We start from the raw sequence: 15,962 nt of genomic DNA, 5'->3' as shown, positions 1-15,962 counted from the left end.
GCCTACCATTTTAGAATGGGTGTCTTGTTCAACTCCAGCCCAAGCTGAGAGTTCTAAGTCATTCCCCAGTAAGCAGTCTACAGGCAAGGTTGGGGACACTGCTACCCTTTTAGGGCCAGTGACCCCTCCCCAGCTGAGACATACCTCTGCCATGGGATGACTGTTCTGTTTGCCATCAATGTTAGTCACCTGGTAGGAGAAACCGGGCAAAAGCTGCTCAGAGGGAACTAGCCAATGGGCCACCATTGTGATGCTAGCCCCAGTGTCTCTGTAGGCCTCAGCTTTTGTACCATTGATGTAGGGCTCCTGTCTGTACCTACCCAAAGTGTTGGGACAGGCAGTGAAGTTGGCAAACCCCATGCCACCATCACAGACAAGAGTGGTTGCTGTAGGGGAATTGGCTAAGCCAGGGTCCCCCTGTGTTCCCCAAGTAAACCCACCCAGATTTCTGGGGGCACTCCCACCACCTGGGGGATTACTGCTAACAGTAATAGGTGGTGTGACAGGAGTAATTGGAGGAACAGTTTTGTTTTTAGCCCTTGGGCAACCGCTGTCAGTTTTCCAATGCCCAGGAGTTTTACACTCATGGCAGTAGGGCTTTTTAGCTGTGGTAGAGGAGGGAGCTTGGGACCCACCACCCTGTGTGGAGTTTTGGGGCCCTGAGGAAGGTTTCTCTTTTTCTTTATCCCCACCCTTCTCTTGAGGCTTGGTGGTATCTTTCTTTTGGTCACCACCCTGGTTTTTAGGCCTGATCCTGGTCCTGACCCATTTATCTGCCCTCTTTCCCAATTCTTGGGGAGAGGTCAAATCTGAGTCTACCAGGTGTTGATGGAGAAGCTGGTTTTGACAATTACTTAAAATCTGCTCTCTCATCATCAAATTGTACAATCCTGTATAATCAGACACCTTACTTCCCAGCAACCAACCCTCCAAAGCCTTAGTGGCACATTCCACATATTCAGACCAGTCCTGAGTCTGTGTCTTCTGGGTGTCTCTGAACATTAACCTGTACTGTTCAGTGGTTAAGCCTAACCCATCAACTAGGACACTCTTCAGGACTCTGTAATTTCTGACATCCTCTTCTCTAACAGTGAGGAGTCTATCTCTGCCTCTCCCCTCAAAGGAGAGCCATAAGATTGCTGCCCACTGGTCTTCAGGAACCTGCTGCACTTTGCAGGCTCTCTCAAGAGCAGTCATCCATTTGTGGATGTCATCCCCACTTTTGTAGGGGGGCACAATCTTGGACAGGTTCCTATTGTCAAAGACCCTATCTTTGTCCCTAGGGACATTGCTGCCACCAGTGGGTATAGACCCACTCTCTCTATGCTGCCTAGCCTTGCTCAGTTTTTCTTCCATCAGGGCTACTTCTAGCTCCTGCTTCCTGATCCTCAGCTGGGCTTCCTGCATTCTGGCCTCATGTTCCCTCCTCTGAGGGGTGGTCATCCTTTTCCTGGAGTGACCTTGAGAGCCTCTAGAGCCATGAGAAGCATTGGAGTCACCTGAGCGATTCCTTTGCCTCCCAAGCCCTGTGTTAAGTCCACTGGGGAGATCCAATGGGGGGAACCCATTGTCAGTCCCCAATAGCCTTAGTTTAGCTGGGCCAAGTATAATACTTGGCACTGGGCTAGTTCTCCCTTCATCATCACTACTTTCTGTATCCTCACCACTTTCCTCCCCTGTAGTATGGTTCTCATCTAAGGGATGGCTATTGGAACTGGGTACCTCTGTAGTATCTTCAGAAGGGGGGCCTCCTGTTCCTGACCCTAAGGGGGCTAACTGGGAAGCTTTCTTGAGTGCTCTCTGATTCTCATCATTCTGTAAGAGCTCTCTGAGCTCAGCAGAGTTTGGGTTCTTGGGCTGTTTAAGGCCTCTAAGAGTTGCCAAATGCCTGAGCTCATTCTGATTAAGGGTAGCAAAGCTGGATGGTGCCCTCTGGGGGTCACTCTCAACAGAGATGGGTACAGTGGACCCCTCTGCCCCGGCCATTGCTCTTAAGTGTGGGTGGATGTGTTGCAATCTACCTACACTTGGGTTTACCTACTAAACCTATCTAGTAGTTGTAGTCAGGGTGTGCTACTCCCTTTGCTCTACAACAACTAAGTTCAGTAGAACTTAAGTATATCTAATCTTCTTTTATATGTACCTACAGGTACCTATGTGATCTTTCAATTGGTAACCAAGAGATTACAATGGTAAAACACAGCAAGCTCAAATCCCACCGCTGCTCACCAATGTGAGAAGTTGGCCTGGTATATGATGCTCACTAGTTAAAGTGATCACCTTGTACCATGCCAAGCAACCCTTATGGTGTGGTTGTAAGTCAACCTTTTCGGACTAGCTGCCCTAGTGGTAGCGTAGGCTAAGCAGTCTTTGAGGCTAAACTCGTGAAGCGTGTTAAGCAAGCTGTTTTACCAATAGTAACCCCCTTTTATACCAATGAAAGGACACCACACAGATATATATTCAAAATATATATGTGTTTATTTCTCAAAGTAACCCCTAGTCTCTTTATGAGCACAGGAGCACAAATCGTCAAACAAGATTATCACAGAATACACAGAAGTTGCACTTTATATGGATAGGCCCTGGTGGCCACTCGAACCATATACTAAAATAGTGGTATAAGTACCACGAACAGAAAAGGGAAAAGGCCTAGGGCCTCTAGAATCGCTGGGCCTACAAGGAGCTAACGTCAGTTAGTGACCAGGAGGTCCACGGGTGGCGTGTGCAGAGCAAATAGTCACACGCGGGCTCCCATAGGTTTCAATGGGTGCGTAAAAAGTACAAAGTTACTGCAAAAGGAATCTTCCGGATGACCTAGGAACTTAAGATTTGGAACACAGGCACTAGAGATGTATTACTACACATGGGCACAGGTGTGCCAGCTTTACCTCACCCACAGGAAGCGGGTGCATAGGCCTCAAAGTGCGTCGGGTTTCTTCTATCTGTTCCGTTGAGCCTGGGACAAAGATGCTGCAGGCGGTCGGTCGGGAAGGGATGCAGTGGATCCAAGAGTGGATCGGAGATGTTGAAGACCTGTAAGCAGAGGGGACAGTGTTCACAGTCACTAGCCAGTGACCAGCGTGGCACCAGGTGGGTACCAGGCGATGTCGGGTGCAAACAGGTGATGAGGGGTAGCTTGTCTCCGCAGCCACGTGGTCCCTGAAGGTCGACGACGTCCAGGAGTCGGCTCACGAGCTGTCCCACGCAGGCTCTCGCTGTCGGCGGTGTCGGCGACTTGATCGAAGCAAACAAGCCTTGGCAAAAGCAATTGCAGGAGGATTCGGAAATCAGCTGTTGGTTCTGACCAGCAAGGTCAGAGGGATTGCTCCTTTGGAGGGGAGCAAGGGCCAGTCTGGAGCAACCAGACCAGCGGTGTTTGTCGTAGATTTCGTCGCCAAGATGGCCACTAGCCAGCGGGCCAGCAACCGGTTAGGCGCGTCGAGTGGCAAAATGCAGAAGGGCCCCACGCAGATCGTGGAGATGCTGGAGGGCTCACCTTTGGTGCAGATGCTGCTCGAGGGTTGGGCTTCTCAGGACCCAAAGCACAACTTGGAGGGAGCCTCGGTTGTTGCACTGGTCAGCTTATCGTAGTCGTTCCAAGATGGCTGGCTCCACGTGTCTCGGTGCCTCCACGGGTCTCCTCTTTTCAGGGACTGTGGATCGGGCGGTGAGAGGTCTGGAGGTCCAGGTCTTGTCAGTCTCTGGGCTCGGGCTCCGGCGGGAGGCGGCGGCAAAGCAGACGTTGATTCGCTGGATGGTGCTTGCGTTAGCAAGGTGGTCACTCCCTGACCACAGGGGAGATTTTCTTCAGTCTTCTGTGCAGCAGAATGTCGAAGTTCCCGTCTTCTTCTTAGTTTCAAGTTGATTCCAGGATGTCTGAAGTCTTAGGACACAGCTCCTACCTTTAAGCGGATTCTAGGGGCCGGACTACCTGCTAGGTCCCTCCCTATGGGTGGGACCAGGAAGGGGGGTGGTTACACCCCCAATCCTTTGTCCAGCTCGCCCCAGGCCCGGGACTGGTGTGCCCCAGGACCGGTTTGAACTGGCATATGCACCGAGGCTCCTTGTGAGCCACAGGCATGTCTGGTTTCTTTCAAGCCCTACCTGACCAATACACAAAATCCTGTCTGGGGTGGTGCACGCACCTCCCCTGGCAGGAAACCCTTTGTCCACACCTCCCAAGCTGGAAGGACTCCCAGCAGCAGGAGGGCAGACTTGTGTCTGTGGTGGCAGCATCCATTTTGTGGAGCTGAGGCTATGTCTGATTTTACCCGGGTTTCAGGTACTGTACATGTCGTGTCCCTCTAGAAGGGTGGAATGCTAACCCCGTCGCCAGAATTGGCGAGGGGTTAGTATTCCAATTCGTATGACACCTTACTCGACATGTTTTGATAAAGCCAAACCAAAGATAGCATTTAACCGCGAGGTTCATAATGCACTTAAGAGTATATGGTATGACGATATCTGGAAACAGTAGAAGGAAGTTGTTCCGACCACTGCAGACAGGCTCAGCTCATGCCAGAGCACCATCTCACATGGAACCAAGCACTCTGCCTTCAGGATTGTTAAGGCCTGCCATAGGAGTGACTTATAGGTTACCAGGTGTCCCATTTAAGTTTAGGTATAGGTATACTACACCTAAGTAAGAGGTGATTACACCAACTTACCCCAGCTGAGTGATCAGCCAGTTGTGTCAGATTGTTAGGCCAAGCCTGGGGTGGCATAATACATGCTGCAGCCCTTGGCAGGCCTGGGGTACACCAATGCCCTGGGTACCTAGTGTACACTGGTACAGGGGCTGACAGGGTGATCCAACCAATTGGGTATGTACCTAGGGTACATGGAGTCCATTTTAAAGAGAGAGCAGATAGCCTGAGAGCCTGAATGGCAGGATCTCAGGCCAACTAAGTCGAAAAACCAGCTAGACACTAGGCAAAAATTTGGGGGTAACCATAGTCAGATATCCACCTTCCTACATACCTTCACAATTGTTACCGTCCGACATAATTGCACATGGTTATGATGGTACAAAAATTGATATGATGGGGTATTTCGAGGTAAATTTACGGTTCAAAACAAGGGAAATAGATGTCAAGTTATACATTGCGGTCAAAGGCATAAATGTTTTGGGATGGTGGGACCAGTGGAAAATAGGCGTTATCCTTAATCCCCGTTCTAGTGAACCTGTATTATTGGATGAGGAAGTGCATTTAAACAACATTTCACATGTTTCTTCACAAGTGAAAGGAAATGTCATAAAGGGTAATTTCAGTGATGTATTTTCAGACACGTTAGGTAAGCTTAAAGATTATACCCACAGGATAAAACTTAAAAGAGATGTTGATCCGGTAAAACAAAAACTAAGAAATGTACCGATCAACGTCAGGGAAGAGCTTAAGAGCATGTTAAATGATTTAGTAGCAGAAAAAATTATTGAACCTATTGATTCGGCTGAGTGGGTTTCTCCCATTGTTTTGGTAAGAAAACCAGATAAAAAATTGAGAATGTGTGTTGATCTAAGAGCACTCAATGCTGGCATCATCATTGATTGCCATCCCCTTCCCAACATAAATGAAGTGGTTTCAATGTTAGAGGGTGCGAAAGTATTTTCCACTTTGGACCTCAGGTCCGCCTACCATCAAATCTGCCTCACTGAAGACTCCAAACCACTTACGGCATTCATCACTCCCCAGGGTTTATATCAATTCACTAGAATGCCGTTTGGGTTAGCCTCAGCGGCTTCGGTGTTTCAAAAAGTGATGTTTAACATATTTAGGGATGTGGACAAATTCGTCAAGTGTTTTCAAGACGACATCCTAATTTTTTCAAAAGATGAGGAAGAACATTTCAAGCATTTAACTGAGGTGTGTGGAAGGTTAAGACGCTGTGGATTAACCCTTAAAGCAGATAAATGCAAAATGTTTAAAGATTCAGTTGAATATTTAGGTCACACTTTATCTAAGGATGGGGTAGTACCTAAGAAATCTAATGTTGAAGGAATAGTGAAGGCTCCCCCTCCATCGAACAAGGAACAGTTGTTATCATTCACAGGAATGTGTGAATACTACAGTAAGTTTGTTGAAAACTTCGCTCACAAGATGGAGCCCTTGAGGAAATTGTTAAGAATGAAAGTTGTTTTTGAATGGGGTTCAGAACAACAAAAAGCTTTTGAACTTATTAAAGCTGAAATTCTGAAGGCTCCTACCCTTAAACCTTATTGCATGAACAAAGAATGCATCATTACTGTGGATGCAAGCTTATATGGAATTGGAGGTGTTTTATCCCAAAGATGTGGTAAGGATGAATGGAATGTTTGTTTTGCATCCCGCACGTTAAATGACACTGAGCGTAGATATGCAGTAATAGAAAAAGAACTTTTAGCATGCGTGTGGGCCATTGAACATTACAGGAACTACATTTGGGGTAGTAAGTTTATCTTGAGGACTGATCATAAACCCTTAGTTAACATACTTTCTCCGGGGGGTGGCTGGAACTCTACCGCCCGAATAGCAAGACTTACCTCTAGATTACAAGAATATTGCTTCATACCAGTGTTTGTTCCTGGAAAAAAAATGTCATGGCAGACTTCATGTCTAGACTTCCATGTCAAGTTTCTGATAACAGTGACTGTGAAGATTCTGAGGTGATTACCACAATTCAGGATGTTGTGAATGGAACCTTTGAGGATATTTCTGAAAATAGCTGGAGATGTTGTGAGAAGGAGGATATCATATGGAACACTGTCAAAGAGTATATTTTGAAGGGTTGGCCAGAAAGGAAAATGTTACCAGAAGAGTTTATGCCAATGCATAGAGTTGCAGATTCTCTGGTATTAGAAGGTGATTTGATGTTTAAAGATGGTAAGTGTGTGCCTCCTTGTGGAATTCAAAAGGTCATTATAGACTTGGCACACAAGTCACATCCAGGAATATCAGCGATGAAGCGTTTGGTTAGGAATTATTTCTGGTGGCCTGGTTTGGATCGCATTGTAGATCGCATTGTAAGAGAATGTGATGTGTGCATGGCAAGTGAGAATATGTTAAAACTTAACACTCCTCCTTTAAAGAATACTGAATGGCCAACTGAGCCTTGGAAGAAAGTGGCATTTGACATTTCTGGTCCTTTCTTGTGTTTACCGCGTGATTCCCAGTATGCATTTGTCTTAGTGGATTATCACTCCAAATAGCCAGAAGTTAAATTTTCCTCAGGTGCCTCGACCAATTTAGTCATGGAATTTTTCAAAGAGATTTTTTCTAGAGAAGGATGTCCAGCTGAGCTTGTTACAGACAATGGTGTACAACTCACATCTAATGATATGGAAAACTTTTTGAAATGTCATAACATCAAACACCATACTGTTTCAGTTTATGAACCACATGAGAATGGTCTTGTTGAACGGTTTAATAGGGTGTTAAAAGGGTATGTTGCAGATGCAGTAAAAGTGAAGGATAATTGGAAAAATTTTGTAAGGGAAAAATTATGGTTGTACCGCATCACACCCCATTCCACTACGGAAGTCAGTCCTTTCCGTCTTTTAAAAAGGAGAGATCCTGCTTCCAAGATTTGTCCATGGTGGTTCAAGGAGAAATGCAAGCATAAGTCTTTTTCTGATTCCATGGTTACTGGAGTTAAAGAAAGAGTTTGTTCCAAACAAATGAAAACAAAAGTGTGGTATGACAACAAGTGGAAAACTAAAGCTCACAATTTCAACAGGGGTGTTTGGGTCAGGGTTAAAAAACCTGGTTTAACTATGAAGGGTTCAGGAAGTTTTGGTAAACCCATGAAGATTGTGAGGGTTTTTGATAACAGTGTCATAACCCAAGATGGAAGATTATGGAATGTTAAACGTGTTGCTAAATGTCACAATATACCCAGTCAAGCTGTGTGCTCTCCATCAGTGAGTGATAATGATAATGTAGCTTCTAGAGTTAAAGTTTCTGATCGCATAAGAACAGCTCCAAGAAGGTTTGATGATGAGTAATGTTTGTACTTAATAAGTAATGTATTAGTTTCTGGTGGAGTATTTTTGTTTGTTAAAAAAAAGGGAGATATGTTACATTTGCATTTTCAATGGTTGTTGTCCAACATGGTTATGTTATGGCATAGTAGCATCTTATGAGAAACAGTTCTTGTTCCATTTGGAACCTTAAGGGACTGTGATGCTCTGCGCAGTTATCTCTGTCTGGATGATGCTGATCAGTCACCTTGGGTTGCTGTGCTGTTAAAAATAAATCCATTTTAAATTTATTGGACCTGAACTCCATCATTGTAACAGTGGTGTTTCAGGGTTTAGTGTAGTGATGTTCGGGCAGAGTAGGGGGTCGTGCTGGGGCTGGTGTTTCAGGGGTTAGGGCAGTGCAGTGGTGTTCGGGCAGTGTAGGGAGTCATGCTGGGGGTGGTGTTTCAGGGTTTAGGGCAATGCAGTGGCAGGGTTTAGGGCAGTGCAGTGGTTGGGCAGTGTAGGGGGTCTTGCTGGGGGTGGTGTTTCAGGGTTTAGGGCAGTGCAGTGGTGTTAGAGTGTAGGGGGTCATGCTGGGGCTGGTGTTTCATGGTTTAGGGCAGTGAAGTGGTGTTCGGGCAGTGTAGGGGGTTGTGCTCTCTGGTGTTTCAGGGTTTAGGGCAGTGGTGTTCGGGCAGTGTAGGGGATCTTGCTGGGGTTGGTGTTTCAGGGTAGTGCAGTGATGTTTGGGCAGTGTAGGAGGTCTTGCTTGAGGTGATGTTTCAGGGTTTAGGGCAGTGGTGTTTGGGCAGTGTGGGGGTCATGCTGGGGCTGGTGTTTCACGGTTTAGGACAGTGCAGTGGTGTTCGGGCAGTGTAAGGGGTCGTGCTGGGGCTGGTGTTTCAGGGTTTTAGGGCAGTGAAGTGGTGTTCGGGCAGTGTAGGGGGTTGTGCTGGCTGGTGTTTCAGGGTTTAGGGCAGTGCAGTGGTGTTAGGGCAGTGTAGGGGGTCGTTCTGGGGCTGCTGTTTCAGGGTTTAGGGCAGTGCAGTGGTGTTCTGGCAGTGTAGGGGGTCGTGCTGGGGCTGTTGGTTCAGGGTTTAGGGCAGTGCAGTGGTGTCTGGGCAGTGTAGGGGGTCGTGCTTCGGTTGGTGTTTCAGGGTAGTGCAGTGATGTTTGGGCAGTGTAGGAGGTGTTGCTGGGGATGATGTTTCAGGGTTTAGGGCAGTGGTGTTCGGGCAGTGTAGGGGGTTTTGCTGGGGGTAGTGTTTCAGGGTTTAGGGTAGAGCAGTGGTGTTCGGGCAGAGTAGGGGTTCGTGCAGGGGGTGGTGTTTCAGGGTTTAGGGTAGAGCAGTGGTGTTCGGGCAGTGTAGGGCGTTGCGCTGGGGTGGTGTTTCAGGGTTTAGGGCAGTGCAGTGGTGTTCAGGCAGTGTAGGGGGGCTTGCTGGGGGTGGTATTTCAGGGTTTAGAGCAGTGCAGTGGTGTTCGGGCAGTGTAGGGGGTTGTGCAGGGTGTGGTGTTTCAGGGTTTAGGGCAGAGCAGTGGTGTTCGAGCAGTGTAGGGAGACGCACTGGGGGTGGTGTTTCAGGGTCTTGGGCAGAGCAGTTGTGTTCGGGCAGTGTAGGGGGTTGTGCTGGGGGTGGTGTTTCAGGGTTTAGTGCAGTGCAGTGGTGTTCGGGCAGTGTAGAGGGACGTGCTGGGGTGGTGTTTTAGGGTAGTGCAGTGGTGCTCGGGCAGTGTAGGGGGTCGTGCAGGGGTAGTACTTCAGGGTTTAGGGCAGTGCAGTGGTTTTCGGGCAGTGTAGGGGGTCATGCTGGGGGTGGTGTTTCAGGGTTTAGGGCAGTGGTGTTCGGGCAGTGTAGGGGGTCTTGTTGGGGGGTGGTGTTTCAGGGTTTAGGGCAATGCAGTGATGTTCGGGCAGTGTAGGGGGTCGTGCTGGGAGTGGTGTTTCAGGGTTTAGTGCAGTGGTGTTCGGGCAGTGTAGGGGTTCATGCTGGGGCTGGTGTTTTACTGTTTAGGGCAGTGCAGAGGTGTTCGGGCAGTGTAGGAGGTCGTGCGGGGACTAGTGTTTCAGAGTTTAGGGCAGTGCAGAGGTGTTCGGGCAGTGTAGAGGGTCGTGCAGGGGGTTGTGCTTCAGAGTTTAGGGCAGTGCAGTGGTTTTCGGGCAGTGTAGGGGGACTTGCTGGGGTTGGTGAATCAGGGTTTAGGGTAGTGGTGTTTGGGCAGTGTAGGGGGTCTTGTTGGGAGGTGGTGTTTCAGGGTTTAGGGCAGTGCAGTGATGTTCGGGCAGTGTAGGGGGTCGTGCTGGGGGTGGTGTTTCAGGGTTTAGGGCAGTGGTGTTCGGGCAGTGTAGGGGGTCTTGCTGGGGGTGGTGTTTCAGGGTTTAGGGCAGTGCAGTGGTCGGGCAGTATAGGGGGTCTTGCTGGGGGTGGTGTTTCAGGGTTTAGGTCAGTGCAGTGGTGTTCGGGCAGTGTAGGGGGTCGTGCTGGGGCTAGTGATTCAGAGTTTAGGGCAGTGCAGTGGTGTTCAGGCAGTGTAGGGGTTAGTGCTGGGGTAGTGTTTCAGGGTTTAGGGCAGTGCAGTGGTGTTCGGGCAGTGTAGGGGGTCATGCTGGTGTTTCAGGGTTTAGGGCGGAGCAGTGGTGTTCGGGAAGTGTAGGGGGACATGCTGGGGTGGTGTTTCAGGGTTTACGGCAGAGCAGCGGTGTTCGGGCAGTGTAGGGGGAACGTGCTGGTGGTGTTTTTTTAGGGATTAGGGCAGTGGTGTTCGGGCAGTGTAGGGGGTCGTGCTGGGGGTGGTGTTTCAGGGTTTAGGGCAGTGCAGTTGTGTTCGGGCAGTGTAGGGGTCATGCAGGGGGTGGAATTCAGGGTTTAGGGCAGTGTATTGGTGTTCGGACAGTGTAGGGGGACTTGCTGGAGGTGGTGTTTCAGGGTTTAGGGCAGTGCAGTGGTGTTCGGGCAGTGCAGAGGGTCATGCTGGGGGGGTGTTTCAGGGTTTAGGGCAGTGCAGTGGTGTTCGGGTAGTGTAGGGGATCTTGCTGGGGTGGTGTTTCAGGGTTTAAGGCAGTGGTGTTTGGGCAGTGTGGGGGTCATGCTGGGGCTGGTGTTTCATGGTTTAGGACAGTGCAGTGGTGTTCGGGCAGTGTAGGGGGTCGTGCTGGGGCTGGTGTTTCAGGGTTTAGGGCAGTGAACTGGTGTTCGGGCAGTGTAGGGGGTTGTGCTGGCTGGTGTTTCAGGGTTTAGGGCAGTGGTGTTCGGGCAGTGTAGGGGATCTTGCTGGGGGTGGTCTTTCAGGGTTTAGGGCAGTGGTGTTTGGGCAGTGTGGGGTTCGTGCTGGGGCTGGTGTTTCATGGTTTAGGACAGTGCTGTGCTGTTCAGGCAGTGTAAGGGGTTGTGCTGGGGCGGGTGTTTCAGGGTTTAGGGCAGTGAAGTGGTGTTCGGGCAGTGTAGGGGGTTGTGTTGGCTGGTGTTTCAGGGTTTAGGGCAGTGCAGTGGTGTTCGGGCAGTGTAGGGGTCATGCTGGGGGTTGTGCTTCAGGGTTTAGGGCAGTGCAGTGGTTTTCGGGCAGTGTAGGGGGACTTGCTGGGGGTGGTGAATCAGGGTTTAGGGCAGTGGTGTTCGGGCAGTGTAGGGGGTATTGTTGGGGGGTGGTGTTTCAGGGTTTAGGGTAGTGCAGTGATGTTCGGGCAGTGTAGGGGGTCGTGCTGGGGGTGGTGTTTCAGAGTTTAGGGCAGTGGTGTTCGGGCAGTGTAGGGGGTCTTGCTAGGGGTGGTGTTTCAGGGTTTAGGGCAGTGCAGTGGTGGGGCAGTATAGGGGGGTCTTGCTGGGGGTGGTGTTTCAGGGTTTAGGTTAGTGCAGTGGTGTTCGGGCAGTGTAGAGGGTCGTGCTGGGGCTGGTGTTTCAGGGTTTAGGGCAGTGCAGTGGTGTTCGGGCAGTGTAGGGGATCATGCTGGGGCTAGTGTTTCAGAGTTTAGGGCAGTGCAGTGGTGTTCGGGCAGTGTAGGGGTTCGTGCTGGGGTAGTGTTTCAGGGTTTAGGGCAGTGCAGTGGTGTTCGGGCAGTGTAGGGTAGGCCTGGGCGAAGCACTACGCTACGCTCGCGTAGTTTGCGAAGTTCGCGCTACTTCGCACTACGCGAACTGCACGTAGCACAGTGCGAACACGCGTAGCGTAGTGTTGCGTAGTGCTGCGGTCATTTTTTGCTTGCTCGCGGTCCTCAACGTCAAGTTGGCGACCGCGAGCAAGCAAAATTACATCCTGGCGAGACTTTTTCCTTGTTCGCGATCGCGAGCATGGAAAATAAACCTCCCGGCGAGATTCCCAATGCGAGAAGGTCAGGTTTCTCATTGCGAGGGGTCGCGTATGCTCGCGACCGCTCGCGATGAGAAACTACCAGTTCGCGTTGAGAAAGCTGCAGCTCGAGTAAAAATCTACTCGAGCAGCAGAAAACTACAGCTCGCACTGTGCAAGATGCCATTTTCAATGATTGCACAGTGCCGGTTGCTTGTCCGCACTGTGCAATCATTGAAAACAACATCTTGCACAGTGCGAACATGTTACTTCGCAGTTCGCGAAGTGCTACGCGTAGCTCGCGTAGTGCGAACTTCACTTTGCGTAGCTTCGCGAAGTGCTACTTCGCGAACTACGCCCACCCTTAGTGTAGGGGGTCATGCTGGTGTTTCAGGGTTTAGGGCAGAGCAGTGGTGTTCGGGAAGTGTAGGGGGACATGCTGGGGTCACGTTTCAGGGTTTACGGCAGAGCAGTGGTGTTCGGGCAGTGTGGGGGGACGTGCTGGCGGTGTTTTTTTAGGGATTATGGCAATGGTGTTCAGGCAGTGTAGGGGGTCGTGCTGGGAGTGGTGTTTCAGGGTTTAGGGCAGTGCAGTGGTGTTCGGGCAGTGTAGGGGGTCATGCAGGGGATGGAGTTTAGGGCAGTGTAGTGGTGTTCGGACAGTGTAGGGGGACTTGCTGGAGGTGGTGTTTCAGGGTTTAGGGCAGTGCAGTGGTGTTCGGGCAGTGTAGGGGGTCATGCTGGGGGTGGTGTTTCAGGGTTTAGGGCAGTGTAGTGGTGTTCAGGCAGTGTGGGGGGTCATGCTGGGGCTGGTGTTTCAGGGTTTAGGGCAGTGCAGTGGTGTTCGGGCAGTGTAGGGGGTCGTGCTGGGGGTCGTGTTTCAGGGTTTAGGGCAGTGCAGTGGTGTTCGGGCAGGGTAGGGGATCTTGCTGGGGTGGTGTTTCAGGGTTTAGGGCAGTGGTTTTTGGGCAGTGTGGGGGTCATGCTGGGGCTGGTGTTTCATGGTTTAGGGCAGTGCAGCGGTGTTCGGGCAGTGTAGGCGATCTTGCTGGGGGTGGTGTTTCAGGGTTTAAGGCAGTGGTGTTTGGGCAGTGTGGGGGTCATGCTGGGGCTGGTGTTTCATGGTTTAGGACAGTGCAGTGGTGTTCGGGCAGTGTAGGGGGTCGTGCTGGGGCTGGTGTTTCAGGGTTTAGGGCAGTGAACTGGTGTTCGGGCAGTGTAGGGGGTTGTGCTGGCTGGTGTTTCAGGGTTTAGGGCAGTGGTGTTCGGGCAGTGTAGGGGATCTTGCTGGGGTGGTCTTTCAGGGTTTAGGGCAGTGGTGTTTGGGCAGTGTGGGGTTCGTGCTGGGGCTGGTGTTTCATGGTTTAGGACAGTGCAGTGCTGTTCGGGCAGTGTAGGGGTTGTGCTGGGGTGGGTGTTTCAGGGTTTAGGGAAGTGAAGTGGTGTTCGGGCAGTGTAGGGGGTTGTGCTGGCTGGTTTTGCAGGGTTTAGGGCAGTGCAGTGGTGATCGGGCAGTGTAGGGGGTTGTGCTGGTGTTTCAGGGTTTAGGGCAGTGCAGTGGTTTTCGGGCAGTGTTGGGGGACTTGCTGGGGTGGAGTTTCAGGGTTTAGGGCAGTGGTGTTCGGGAAGTGTAGGGGGTCTTGCTGGGGTGGTTTTACAGGGTATAGGGCAGTGGTGTTCGTGCAGTGTAGGGGGTCTTGCTGGGGGTGGTGTTTCAGTGTTTAGGGCAGTGCAGTGGTGTTAGGGCAGTGTAGGGGGTCATGCTGGGGCTGGTGTTTCATGGTTTAGGGCAGTGAAGTGGTGTTCGGGCAGTGTAGGGGGTTGTGCTGGCTGGTGTTTCAGGGTTTAGGGCAGTGGTGTTCGGGCAGTGTAGGGGATCTTGCTGGGGTTGGTGTTTCAGGGTAGTGCAGTGATGTTTGGGCAGTGTAGGAGGTCTTTCTTGAGGTGATGTTTCAGGGTTTAGGACAGTGGTGTTTGGGTAGTGTGGGGGTCGTGCTGGGGGTGGTGTTTCAGGGTTTAGTGCAGTGGTGTTCGGGCAGTGTAGGGGGTGGTGCAGGGGCTGGTGTTTCAGGGTTTAGGGCAGTGCAGTGGTGTTCGGGCAGTGTAGGGGGTCGTGCTGGGGCTAGTGTTTCTGAGTTTAGGGCAGTGCAGTGGTGTTCGAGCAGTGTAGGGGTTCGTGCTGGGGTAGTGTTTCAGGGTTTAGGGCAGTGCAGTGGTGTTCGGGTAGTGTAGGGGGTCATGCTGGGGTGGTGTTTCAGGGTTCAGTGTAGTGATGTTCGGGCAGAGTAGGGGGTCGTGCTGGGGCTGGTGTTTCAGGGTTTAGGGCAGTGGTGTTCGGGCAGTGTAGGGGGTCTTGTTGGGGGTGGTGTTTCAGGGTTTAGGGCAGTGCAGTTGTGGGGCAGTATAGGGGGTCTTGCTGGGGGTGGTGTTTCAGGGTTTAGGTCAGTGCAGTGGTGTTCAGGCAGTGTAGGGGGTCGTGCTGGGGCTGGTGTTTCAGGGTTTAGGGCAGTGCAGTGGTGTTCGGGCAGTGTAGGGGATCATGCTGGGGCTAGTGTTTTAGAGTTTAGGGCAGTGCAGTGGTGTTCGGGCAGTGTAGGGGTTCGTGCTGGGGTAGTGTTTCAGGGTTTAGGGCAGTGCAGTGGTGTTCGGGCAGTGTAGGGGGTCATGCTGGTGTTTCAGGGTTTAGGGCAGAGCAGTGGTGTTCGGGAAGTGTAGGGGGGCATGCTGGGGTCGTGTTTCAGGGTTTACGGCAGAGCAGTGGTGTTCGGGCAGTGTGGGGGGACATGCTGGCGGTGTTTTTTTAGGGATTAGGGCAGTGGTGTTCGGGCAGTGTAGGGGGTCGTGCTGGGAGTGGTGTGTCAGGGTTTAGGGCAGTGCAGTGGTGTTCGGGCAGTGTAGGGGGTCATGCAGGGGGTGGAGTTTAGGGCAGTGTAGTGGTGTTCGGACAGTGTAGGGAGACTTGCTGGAGGTGGTGTTTCAGGGTTTAGGGCAGTGCAGTGGTGTTCGGGCAGTATAGGGGGTCGTGCTGGGGGTGGTGTTTCAGGGTTTAGGGCAGTGAAGTGGTGTTCGGGCAGTGTGGGGGGTCGTGCTGGGGCTGGTGTTTCAGGGTTTAGGGCAGTGCAGTGGTGTTCGGGCAGGGTAGGGGATCTTGCTGGGGTGGTGTTTCAGGGTTTAGGGCAGTGGTATTTGGGCAGTGTGGGGGTCATGCTGGGGCTGGTGTTTCATGGTTTAGGGCACTGCAGTGGTGTTCGGGCAGTGTAGGGGGTCGTGCTGAGGGTGGTGTTTCAGGGTTTAGGGCAGTGCAGTGGTGTTCGGGCAGTGTAGGGGATCTTGGGGGGGGTGGTGTTTCAGGGTTTAAGGCAGTGGTGTTTGGGCAGTGTGGGGGTCATGCTGGGGCTGGTGTTTCATGGTTTAGGACAGTGTAGTGGTGTTCGGGCAGTGTAGGGGGTCGTGCTGGGGCTGGTGTTTCAGGGTTTAGGGCAGTGAACTGGTGTTCGGGCAGTGTAGGGGGTTGTGCTGGCTGGTGTTTCAGGGTTTAGGGCAGTGGTGTTCGGGCAGTGTAGGGGATCTTGCTGGGGGTGGTCTTTCAGGGTTTAGGGCAGTGGTGTTTGGGCAGTGTGGGGTTCGTGCTGGGGCTGGTGTTTCATGGTTTAGGACAGTGCAGTGCTGTTCGGGCAGTGTAAGGGGTTGTGCTGGGGTGGGTGTTTCAGGGTTTAGGGAAGTGAAGTGGTGTTCG

The sequence above is a fragment of the Triturus cristatus genome, chromosome 1_1 (assembly GCF_964204655.1).
Source record: "Triturus cristatus chromosome 1_1, aTriCri1.1, whole genome shotgun sequence".
Taxonomy (NCBI): Eukaryota; Metazoa; Chordata; class Amphibia; order Caudata; family Salamandridae; genus Triturus; species Triturus cristatus.
The sequence above is the reverse complement of the archived record's forward strand: the minus strand, read 5'-3'. Positions refer to the sequence as shown.